A 12948-nucleotide genomic window follows, 5' to 3' on the forward strand; every position below is an offset into this window, starting at 1 on the left:
TGTGGTCTGCCTTGGAAAATAACAGTAAGTTTTAACACAACATTTAATTTTTCTAATGACCAAACTTCCACACTAAATATTTTGATTCTTTTACAGTGAATGCATCATTATATAATAATCTCTCATTTAAGACTGTGTCAGTACTTAGTTTTATATTATTAATGATTAATTACAGTTAAATAGGGGCACCTGGTTGGCTCAGTTGGTTCAGTGTCCGACTTCGGCTCAGGTCATGATCTTGTGGTTTGTGAGTTCGACCTCCACGTGGGGCTCTGTGCTGACAGCTTGGAGCCTGGAGCCTGCTTCAGATTCTGTGTCTCCTTCTCTTTGCCCCTTCCCCACTTGTGCTCTGTGTCTCTCTATCAAAAATAAATGTAAAAAAATTTTTTTAAAAGTTACAGTTAAATAATGATTTATATCATAAAGCACCTTCTAGACATAGATAGGGGATTCAGTAGTACTTTGCAGCAATGTTGCAATCAACAAAATGCAGCTGATATAAACTTCAATAAAAATACATTAAATATAAATATATCCACTAAATTAATGCAGGGAGAGATTTTTTAATTTTACAGATACATATACTTATATATTATAAGCATATGAAAGCAGATAGTTAGATAAATAGATAAATATTGATGGATATACCAATTTGAAGCCCAGCTACTTTAGAGGTACAGATTATTATAGATAGTGTTAAATCACCACTATATTTTGATTATTAGTTTATCAGATTTGTTTCTCCTTTGCAAACTCAAGTGGAATGATGTATATTGATCCTATTGTATTATAATAGAACAGTTTATCCCATTTACTGGAAGTTTGGCATAGTAAGTATGCAAATAAACTATTTTGGATAAACATTTATAAGAAAAATACAAAAGTGAAAATGTTTCAAGTTACTGGAACACCGTTAGATGTGCTATGCTCAATCTGAATACCCAAACCCATCCAGCATTTTTAGTGAAACAAAATTTTCACAATTTTTAGTGAAACAACTGTAACCTATATTCTCCCTTTTTGCAAAAGAATCTTCAGTATTCATCATGGAAGAATGGTTTGAAAGATAAATCACATATCTAGTCATTATGTACCATCTGTTAATTAAATCATGACATTCTCCCACTTCTGCTTGTATAATTTATTTGTGGGATAAATTTATCTATGCAGTTTTCTATTTACTTAATTCTCTCTCATCATTCTCCCCAGTTACTTATACAGAGATAATTTTGACACCCACCTCACCACATGCCAAAATATATAAGAACACTGTGGTCACTACAGTTTAGTCTTAGAATCCCTCCTTTCCCCAAATACATATGTCTTTATGTAAGGTTTGTTCTATCTCCCTTCTTCCCTTACTTCCTATCTCATATTCCTCTTCCTTTCATCTACCTTCCTCCCTTTGTTGACTGTCATGCCTTATTACACAAAGGGAAGTAAATGTTGAGTAGGGACATATGAAGAAGAAAAGCATCTGGTTTATTAAGCTTTGAAAGGCCAGCTCGGAAAGCCTAAAATGATGAAGTAACATAATGCCTGATAGTGGTCTCATGCAATTAATGACAGCATAATTTTTGAACAGTTTGTTAGGGTTTCTATTTGTTTTCATTATGCTAATAGATCCGTTGATATTTTGCAATACTTTCTACTTGAAACTCAGATTTTAATAACTAAATTCCATTTAAATTATATAATCTGTAAATATGAGGTCTTTTGAAACATATAAAAATTTTAAGCTATCCAGTTTAATTTAAGCAAAACAAGATAGCCATAGTTAAAGCTGGATGACAGCAGTTGGACTATTCTGAGCCCAAGAAGGATACCTTTCTTTAATTGTAAAAGAAATCATCTGCAGTTGTTGGTGGGTATTTGATTGGTCATATTCTTTATATTTTGGGTATTTGAAAATAGGCAATTTATTTAAAAATATGCAGTGAAAGTAGAAATAAAAGACTTATTTGTGTTTAAAACTGCATTGATAATAACAAAAATTAATAGCAATTCTCATAGTTCTATATACTTTATTCTTCCCTTATGGAAACTTTTGTTGTTACTGTTATTTCTCTGACTTATCTGCTTTTCAATTTGTTGTATATAGTCTGAATTTCGTTTTTCTACAAGATATGGCTACAGTGTGTTCCTAGTGGCATCAATTGACTTTTATAAGTCAATTTACTAATTCTATAGACAAGCTAATTTCAAATAGCTATTATACAATGTTCACTTTGCTCCCTGTATATCGATTCTATAAATAGATGTACAAATATAATATTTCATATTACATATAATATTCATATTACACATATTTCACATATTTCATATTATATATAATATTTCATATGAACATGTCATATTTTATCTACAACTACAATGTTACTTTATACATTCTTTGAAAAATGATCAATAATATCTTCTAATAGTTTGTTAAAATACTACCTTGTGATCTTTCTTCATAGAAGAAAGAATAAGGGGAGATTCTAAGAGATTGATGTTCAGCTCACTGAATGGACAATTGACATTGTTACTCCTTTCAAGCACGCATAGGCAATTCAATATTGTAGTCATGTTTGCCTTCCTTTGGAGTGAATTCTAAAACAAATGAAGGATGGAATAGTTAGTGCTGTTTTATACATAGGGATGTAAGAGGGAGTGCACCCACCTGGCTTGTTTCTTCTTGATACACTGCTTAGAATGTCTAAGGATCCATAAGTGAACCTGTTGCTTAGCTTCACACAGTGTTGTTTTCTATATCCTTCAAGTATGTCATATTTTTATTCATCCTCATTATATTTCTTTTTTTTATTTTGATACGAAATTTATTGTCAAATTGGTTTCCATACAACACCCAGTGCTCATCTCAACCCGTGCCTTCCTCAATGCCCATCACCCACTTTCCCCTCCCTCCCACCCTCCATCAACCCTCATTATATTTCAAACATTCTGTTGATTTCAGGCTAATCATCATGAAATAACTGTATCAACGTGGGACCAGGTATTCTAGTTGGGAGTTTTTGTTTGTCCTCTGACTTTGGAGTCATTGCTGGGTGTCTTAGCTGCTCAGCCGCACATGCATGATACAAACAACTTTTTTTTTGTCTTACAGAAAATAAACCTCCAGTTGACCCACTCTTAACATACTGAGGTATCTAAATATTTTGGAACTGTTTAGAAATTGATAGAAATTCTTTCTCATGACCTGAATATTGGCACAAATGGCATTAGGAACACTCTCTGTGATATTATGGTTTCGCGACTATTTAGATAGGCCTACAATTTGTACAGTATTTGTGTGGTCGGTCTTTCCATTACACAAACTTAGTTTCCTTATAGTTAATTTTTTTAAGTTCAGCCTTTAAGTTTATTTAAATTTTCTTTTTCAGGAGATGTACCCAAGAAGAATTCTGAGAGAATATACTCAGTTGTCCTGCTGTGATTAAACAAGGCGCTGCTGCATTTTGTAAGTTCATCTATTTTTATCCTCTATAGAGAAGACTTTCTGCTACAGAGAGCCACATGTTTAATTTGGAATTGGAGTCAGACTTTCTTTAATGGATGGGCTTTAATTGATTTTATTTTTTCAAACTTTATTTTACCCAGATTTTATTCAGTTTCAGTGAATAGCATTTCTTTTTAAAATTAACTCTGTTTCCTTGTATCTATTAGCCACTATTTTAATGACTTGTGATAAGAACTTTATCAGTTGAAGAGCTATATGTAAGAGGCAGGGCTGTGAGTAATACTGATTTGCCTGGGCAAATATATCGATAATTATAATAGCCTTCATTTCAGCAAACAAATATATTTAATGTTATCTCTACTAACTGCCTTATGTGGCCTCATGAAAGTAACTGAGTACTGATTATCTTTGGGAAACATATTGATTTTATTTTGTTACTAATATAGCTTTTACATTCAAGGATTATAATATTCATCATGGTGAGATGTGTACTACATAACTTTGATGTACTAGGATCTAATATTTGTGCATTTCATATGATAAAAAGAAAACCAGCAAAGGCTTCTGTGTGAAGAGTCATGAATGACATTAAATTGAGTGTCTCCTGAACCTTTAAATTTACATTTCTCGTTATCTCAAAGTTAAAATATTTTGCTATTTCAGTTTGTAAAACACAGTGTAAAGCAAATAGTTTCCCCCTTTGTTTATAAGCTACCTTCTGGTATTGAAATAAAATAGTCTCTTTGCCTCTAATTAGTTTTCTATGAAAAACCCAGTAGATTGAGAGACTGTAATCCATGCTGTTAATTTTTTTTGTAGCTTTTCCTTTTCCTTTCTTTTGCTTTTCTCTCATGCAGACTATTTCCACCAAATAAAAGAAAAAAAATATGCTGTATCTCTCTATAATAAATGCAAGGGAGATCAAACAAATGAAAATATATACCTAAAGACTTGTCATCTGTGGCATAGAAGCAGTGCCTTTTCATTGAGGGTGTTTTGTTAACCCAATATGTTTGAACAACTTAATTAGTGTTGAATATGATAACATGAAGACCACACCTAAAGACAGATTTTAGAAACCTATATAGTAATTTGGAGGGCAGAAACCACTTCAGAAATATCTTGAAGTTTATGGAGTATCACATACAAAATAGGGAAATTTTGTAAAGGCAAATATTAACATACCTCATGTAAAAAAAAAAATAAAGATGTAGAAGGCTAGCACAAAAATCATCTTAAATTTAAATTCCAATTTTTTCTAACCCGATTCATTTGTAATTATTTTTAGTTTTATTGAGAACGGATTGACATATATCACTATATAAGATTAAGGTATGCAGAATGATTGTTTGATTAACATATATTATGAAATGATTACCACAATAGGATTAGTTAACATCCATTATCTCATATAGATAAAATAAAAAGAAAAAAAATTCTTCATGTAAAGAAAATTCTTAAGATATACTCTCTTAACAACATTCCTGTATATCATACAGCAGTGTTAGCTATAGCAATCATATTGTACATTACATCTCTATTACTTATTTATCTTATAATTGGAAGTTTATACCTTTTGACCACTTTTCTTTAATTCTACCTCCCCTCAGCCCCTGCCTTAGGTAACCACATGTCTTACCTCTTTTTCCATGAGTTAGGTGTTTTGTTTTGTTCTGTTTCTTGAGATTCTGCATTTAACTGAGATCATACAGTATTTGTCTTTCTCTGTCTGACTTAGCAGTATGCCTTTAAGTTTCATCCATGCTGTCCCGATTAATAGAATTTCCTTGTTTTTTTTTATAGATGAGTAATATTCCATTGTGTGTGTGAAATATATATATTACTTCTTTATCCATTCATCTATTGATAGACACATAGGTTGTTTTCCTTGTCTTCGTATGGTAAATAATGCTGCTGTGAACATGGGAGTGCAGATATCTTTTCAAGTTAGAGTTTTTGTTTCCTTTAGATATATTCCCAGAAGTAACATTTCTGGATCAAATGGTAGTTCTATTGTTAATTCTTATGAGGAAACTTCATACTGTTTTCCATAGTGACTGTACCAAATACTTACATTATGGTCCCACCATCAGTGCACAAGGTTTTCCCTTTTCTACATATGCATGCTAGCATTTATCATCTCATTTCTTAATGCTGTCCATTCTAACTGGCATGAGATATCTCATTGTGGTTTTAATTTGCATTTCTCTAATGACTAGTGATTTTGAAGCATTTTTTCATGTATCTGTTGACCGTCTTTTTTGCAAAAATATTTATTCAGTTGCTTTGCCCATTTTTAAATTCTGCTATTTGGGATTTTTTTTTTTTTTTTGCTATTGAATTGTAGGAGTTTTTTGAATATTTTTTTGGGTATTCACCCCTCATCAGATATATGGTTTACAAACATTTTTTCCCATTCTATAGATTGTCTTTTCATTTTGTTGACACATTTCTTTGTGCAGAAGCTTTTAAGTTTGGTATGGTCCCTTTGTTTATTTTGTATTTTGTTGCTTGTGCTTTAGCTGGAATTTCTAGAGAATTATGGCCAAGACACATGTCAAGGAGCTTTTTTCCTGTTTTCTTCTAGAATTTCATAATTTCAGGTCTTACATTTAAGTCTTTAATCCATTTCAAGGAAATTTTTGTGAGTGGTGCAAAGTTTGGGTCCAGTTTCATTCTTTTGTATGTGAATATCCAGTTATTTCAGCACTACTTATTAAAGAGATTATTTTTTCTACACCAAGTATTCTTGGCTCCCTTGTCAAATATTAGTTGGCCATATATACTCTGGTTTATTCTGGGCTCTGGATTCTGTTCCACTGGTCTCTTTTTGTCTCTTTTTATGCCAGTACCATATTGTTTTAGTCACTATAGCTTTACAGTATAGTTTGAAATTAGGAAGTATGATCCTGTTCTGTTCTTTCTTCTCAGGATTGATTTGGCTATTCAGAGTCTTTTGTGGTTCCATATAAATTTTGAGTGTATTTTTAAAAATTTTCTGTAGGGGCACCTGGGTGGCTCAGTTGGTTAAGCATCTGACTTCAGCTCAGGTCATGATTTGTGGTTCATGAGTTCAGGTCCTGCATCGGGCTCTGTGCTAACAGCTCAGAGCCTGGAGCCTGCTTCGGATCCTGTGTCTTCTTCTCTGTCTGCCCCTACCTTGCTCATGCTCGCTCGCTCTCTCTCAAAAAAAGTAAATATTGAAAAATTGTTTTTTTAATTTTCTATAAAAAATGCAGTTGTAACCTTGATAGTGATTGTATTGAGTCTATTGATGGCTATTGGTAGTATTGATATTTTAACAATATTCTTCCAATCTATGAACATGGGATACCTTTTCATTTATTTGTGTCATCCTGAATTTCTTTCATCAGTGTCTGCAGTTTTCAGAATAGAGATCTTTCACCCCTGTGATGAAACTTGTTAGGTATTTTATTGTTTTTGATGTCATTGTGAGTGGGATCAATTTCTTTTTCTTTTTCTTTCAGAAGATTTATTGTTAGTGTACAGAAAAGCTACTGACTTTTGCGTGTTAATTTTGTATCCTGCCACTTTACTGAATTTGTGGATTAGTTTGAACAGTTTTGGTTGTCTTTAGGATTTTCTATATATAATTTATGTCATCTGAAAATAGAATTTTACTTCTTCCTTTCCAATTCTGATACTGTTATTTTACTTTATTTTATTTTATTTATTGATTGGTTGATTGATCGTCTGATTGCTTTAGCTAGGACTTACAGTACTATGTTGAGCGGGAGTGGTGATAGTGGGCACTCTTGTCTTGTTCCTGATGTAAGAGGACAAATTTCAACCTTTCACTATTGAATATGATGTTAGCTGCAGATTTGTCATACGTGGCCTTTATTATGTTGAGATTTGTTTCTTATTTCTCTAATCTGTTGTGTTTTGTAATGAATGGATATTGAATTTTGTCAAATGCTTTTTCTGTATCTGTTGAGATGATCATATGATTCTTTTCTTCCATTCTATTAATGTGATGTATTACATTGATTAATTTGCATATGTTTAACCATCTTTGCAGACCATGGATAAATCCCACTCATTAATGGTGAATGATCCTTTTAATGTGCTGCTGAATTTGGTTTGCTAATATTTTGTTGAAAATATTGTAATTTTTGTATCTAGATTCATCAGGGATATTGGCCTATAGTTTTCTTTTGTAGAGTATCTGAATCTGGCTTTGGCATAAGAAAGTACTGGCTTTAAAATGAGTTTGGAAGTTTTTCCTTCTCTTCCCTTATTTTGAATACTGAAAATAATTGGTGTAATACTTCATCAAATATTTGGTAAAATTCAGCAGTGAAGCCATCTGGTCCAGGGTTTTTATTTGTTGGGAGATTTTTAGTTAGTGATTCAGTTTCTTTAATAGGAATTGATCTGTTCAGATTCTCTATTTTTTCCTTATTCAGTCTTGGTAGGTTGTATGTTTCTATGAATTTTTCCATTTCTTCCAGGTTGTCCAGTTTGTAGGTGTGTAATTGTTTACAGTAGACCTTTATGCTTTTTTGTATTTCTGTGGGCTCAGTTATCTGTATTAATATTTTTCTCCATGAAAACCATGAAGTTTTTACCCTAAAACACTGCATTTAATAAAAATTACCAGTTGTCTTTTTTTTTACTAAATAAAGATTTATCTGTGTATCTTATCTCTTAAAATCCATTTTTTGATCATTGAGTAGCAGTAGTATTTAATGAGTATACAATTTTTATTAATAGAAAACATTTGCTAAATATTTACAGTGTATCAAACCCTATGCATGAAAGATGGCAAAAAAATTGGTGTTCATATGATCTGTGTAGTTTTTTCAGTTTTATCAGTGGTGAATATGCCTTTTCTATTAGGTTTTTATAGAAGTTTCCTGTTCCCCCATTACTACATCAGTTCCTACACATCTAAGAAATACAATTTAGAAACCATGGAGGTATTATTAGACCTTAGACTTGTCTTGCAAGAAATATTTTTAAGAGCCAGGAACAAATATATTTTTGCTTTTGGTCACGCTCCTCTTTATTACTCTGAGCATTTGTGGTGTATTCATCTAAAGAAAAATCTGGAATAAATGGAGAAAGTCAAAGAGAAAAATAAAAACTGTGGTCGCAGATTTTCAGTAATAGTGTCTCTCTGATAAAAAAAATTTAAGGAAGTAGAATAATTCATTTAAGGGGCACCTGGGTGGCTCAGTTGGTTAAGCATCCGATTTCGGCTCAGGTCATGATCTTGCGGTCTGTGAGTTCGAGCCCCGCATCAGGCTCTGTGCTGACAGCCCAGAGTCTGGAGCCTGTTTCAGATTCTGTGTCTCCCTCTCTCTCTGACCCTCCCCCATTCATGCTCTGTCTTTCTCTGTCTCAAAAATAAATAAATGTTAGAAAAAAAATAAAAAAAGAATAATTCATTTAAAAAAGAAAATGGTGAAATAATTGAATATTATTATTCTTTATGTGTATGTAGAGCTCATGGGAAAGGTGGACAGTTCTATATTTTGTAGAATTTAAAAAAAAAACAACCAAGGATCATAACCCTGGACTGTTACCAGTATAGATTTCCATGCTGTGAGAATTTTTAAGCACTAGAATACTTACAGGTAGATGTTTGAAAATCCCTTATTTTGAAATATCTCTTAAAGCAAAACGTATCCCATCTTTGAAGGACTATCTGAGAGAAAAAGTGCTAATTACAACATGAAATCTTCTAAATCTAGGATTAAATGATCATAAATTAGTTACTGTTTTACCTTTTGTAATAACTCATTAACTTCAATCGACATTGGCTTTGATTTTCTGAGACCATACAGAGGAGGAAGTTAACTGCTTTAATAAAACATCTCTTGCTCAGCGATGGTCCCAGTTGAATAACTATTTAGTCCCTAATGGAGAATTAGTATAGTTTTCTCTACGGGTTTAAAGGATGATCAAAGTAGATCCTTTGCCTGTGGCATGAAATCTTTCCTATAGCTAGAGTAAGTTCATCTGTCTGGAATTCATCTAAACAAATGTTTTTTTAATGAGCACATTAAAAATAAACAGCTATCTTTTTGGTGTCCATTCTTGCTTTTCCCTTAAGAGAGGATTATACTTCACAGGTAATACCTATATACTATATTATAACTCTCGGACCTCCCACAACATTTTAAGGCTATGTTTTGTAGGCCACATACATATTAAAAAAGATGTAGAAAACAAGCAATCACTGAATGAACGAAGTGCAAAATGAAGTGTTGCCGTTATTCAGAGAATAAGTCTAATTAAAATTGGGTTAAAATATATTGGAAAAACCTAGATGGATAATAGATGGCTGATATCAAAGAATAGAGTAAGAACATTCTTAACTTAAGAATTTACTTAAGATAGAGGTCCCAGATTTAAAGGCATTGGAAAGAGAATTTTATGAAATGAGTATGAGGAAGCAAAGCTAAGTAGGTAAGATTGATTGAAACCATGAAAAGTCTTAATTCCATGCTGTGAAGCCTATACTTCATTCAATGGGAGAGGCAGTGATGAGAAACATTTCAATGAAATTCTTTTCTGTCAATTCCTAACAATTGATGTGGAGGGAAAGGGTGAAAAAAAATCAAAGATGATACCATAGTTCTAACTCTTAAAAAGTGGAAAAATAGACAATGAATGGAAATATGAAAATTAAAGAGGTAGGGTGGAGGGGGCAGTTTGTATGAATGATGCAATTTTTGAAATATTCTGAACTGACTTTCCAAAAGTTTCTTATCTCAACTTATATTTTCATCTCAAACCCATTTTTTATCATTGTCATTTAAAAAAAAATTAAGGTTTATTTATTTTTAATATAGAGAGACAGAATGTGAGCAGGGTAGGGGCAGAGAGAGGGAGACACAGAATCCAAAGCAGGCTCCAGGCTCTGAGCTGACAGCACAGAGCCTGTTGCGGGGCTCAAACTCATGAACTGTGAGATCGTGACCTGAGCTGATGGCAGATACTCAACAGACTGAGCCACCCAGGCACCCCTTATAATAGGCATTCTTGACAGTAAAACAAATGGGTCATTTGTATTCATTTTTGTCTTACATTGTCACTATACCTCTAGTTTATCCAAAACTGAATTTTTAAGTGAAAAAACTTAGGAGTTCTTGAAGTGTTGAAAAAAAAAATGCTCATTTTGTGGTAATTTTTACCCACATAAAGCCCAGAACCGACATTCAGGAATAATTATTTGATTCATACATCAGTTTGTTTTGTACCTGTGGACATTTTATAGCAACAAAATGGATTTGATTCTTTGCTTCACTTACAAAATTCTTTTTACTTCCTAAAAGACGGAGTCACTTTGTAAGAAAGAGGTAACTATGAGGTTGTAGCCTAGACATTTGATTTGTTGGTTTGCTCATTCCATGATGGGCATCTATTTATGATGTGGCCAAGAGTAACTTCGATATTGTTGAAGAAGATAAAATGATACTTTCCCTGAAGTTAAAAAACAAACAAACTTGTTTAGCTATTTAAGCAATATTTCTAAAACTCTGCATTGAGTGTATGAGAGTAGTACAGGTGGCATAGAAACCTTATGAATGAAGTTGGCACAGAATAATAAAAATTAACTTAATATTTCCCTAAGTGCCAGTGAAGAATAATGTAGAATAAAAATGTTTAGTATTAACTTTTAAAGCAGATTATGTAGATCAGAAAGATTTGGTCATGTGGACTCATTTGGGGCTCTAACCACCAGTTGTGATAGACTAGAATTAAAACAATGATTTCAGCAATGCAAACTAATATTTTATATTCCGTTTTTAGATAGACTTTCACCATTTTGTTTTTAACATACATCATGATATACTTTTTAATGTTGTTACATGTTACCGAATCTAAAAGTAAGCTGTGGTAATTGACAAGAAAAAATGTAGACTCTGAGCTGAAAACCAGTGATATATGATGCATGGGTCAGTTAAGCTGGGTACACAACCGGACAGGAGATTGTGTATATCGAAAGCAGCCAAACAACCAAATAGACATATGTGATGGGAAAACTATAGCTTCTCAGTATATATTTGAATTTGTTATATTTGTAAGATGAAAGGATAGAAGTTCAAGAGAACTCATGTGTTGTGAGGATACTTATGTATATGAATAACATAATGGCCTGTATTTCCAATAGAAACTTTGGAAAATATAAGAAAGATCTTCCACATATGATCAACCTTTGGTAGACACCCTGAGCAAAACTTAATGCAATTACCTGAAGAAGCAAAGTGATTATAGCAGCTTTCGGATTACTTGGAAACACAGGGAAGAAGCCTGAAAAAACTTGAAGGAATAAATATATGTCAGCTTATTCCTTAGACAGTTGTCTTGAATATGAACTGTCTTTAGCAGGTTTAAGGTAGGAGTTTTATGGCAGACAACTCATAAATGAGATTTTAGTGAGTATCAGAAGGGCAGGAATTTTTAATTCCTGACTGAAAAAGCACCTCTAAAGTTAGAGGTATCAGCTGTGTTGAAAATAAAGATAGTTCATTGTGAAAGTTCAAGTTTATGCATTCATTCATTTAGGCAACACATAAACTTATTTAGCATATATTGCTGGCCATTCTGTTTATCATCAAAAGTGGAGGTATCTGTGTGCAAGATGAACATTTTGTCAGGAAAAAAACCTCTAAATGCTTAAAATGGGTGCTAAGAGGATATCTAGAAGTTTTTTATGACTTTGTCTTAAAAATGTGGGTGAAGCTCTTGAAGACACACAACACAGTAAAACTGTAAGTTTACCGTTTTAATGCATTTAGGCTAATTGAAGCTCCACTGTGATGAATTTGTTAGGTAAACACAGTTTTCTAGCAGCGTGATGGAAAATATGCACATTCCCCCTGCTCTTTCTTTCTTTATCTGTGTTCTACACTGGGGATTTATGGAACATTTGTTATTTGGAGTAGAGCTCTTAACACCCCTAAATGGGAAAAAATTACTCTGTAACATCTGTACAAGTGCAAAAATTAGAAGTCTTTAAGAGGAAAATTCACAGTTTCTTTTCAGTGAGAGATTTGTGTATAGAATAGAGATCGATATGGTGAGCATCAGTTCTAAAAATAACAAATTTTTATCCATTATTCCTTCTCATGAGCTATGGCAGCGATTCTTGCTGTTAGCAGAAAAGTGCTTTACTTCTTTTTCTTTGTCCATAATTACTATCAATTGCATCCTTGGGCATCGATGATACAAGCCATTACAAAATTTAAAAGCCTTATGTTCTCCATTTTTATCTCTTTTGAAAAGTTTATACACACACACACACACATGCACACTCTCACAATTTTCTTGACATTATAATCTCAGACAATATTGATGAAATTTCCTTTGAATTATTTCTTTATTAAAAAAGATTTTTTTTTTAACTGTGGCAAACTCTGATTTATTTTCTTAGCATAATTAACAGCTGTGCCTTTCTATTTCATTTGTGTTAACTTTCACATTAATTAATTTACCTTTTGCCTTGCTCTGAA

At 32.6% G+C, this 12948-nt stretch overlaps 1 protein-coding gene across 5 annotated transcripts in view; it reads left to right on the forward strand.

The window, feature by feature from the left end:
• MARCHF1 (membrane associated ring-CH-type finger 1) overlaps positions 1–12948 on the forward strand; it is an 876270-nt gene that overhangs the window by 291499 nt on the left and 571823 nt on the right. For all 5 annotated transcript variants that reach the window (XM_053901154.1, XM_019441079.2, XM_019441084.2 and 2 more), the window contains exon 2: positions 3384–3460. The gene's annotated coding sequence lies outside the window, so the exon portion shown is untranslated. The remainder of the gene's footprint in view (positions 1–3383; positions 3461–12948) is intronic.

The sequence above is a fragment of the Panthera pardus genome, unplaced genomic scaffold, assembly GCF_024362965.1.
Source record: "Panthera pardus isolate Hobbes unplaced genomic scaffold, ASM2436296v1 HiC_scaffold_13, whole genome shotgun sequence".
In the NCBI taxonomy this organism is placed as follows: Eukaryota; Metazoa; Chordata; class Mammalia; order Carnivora; family Felidae; genus Panthera; species Panthera pardus.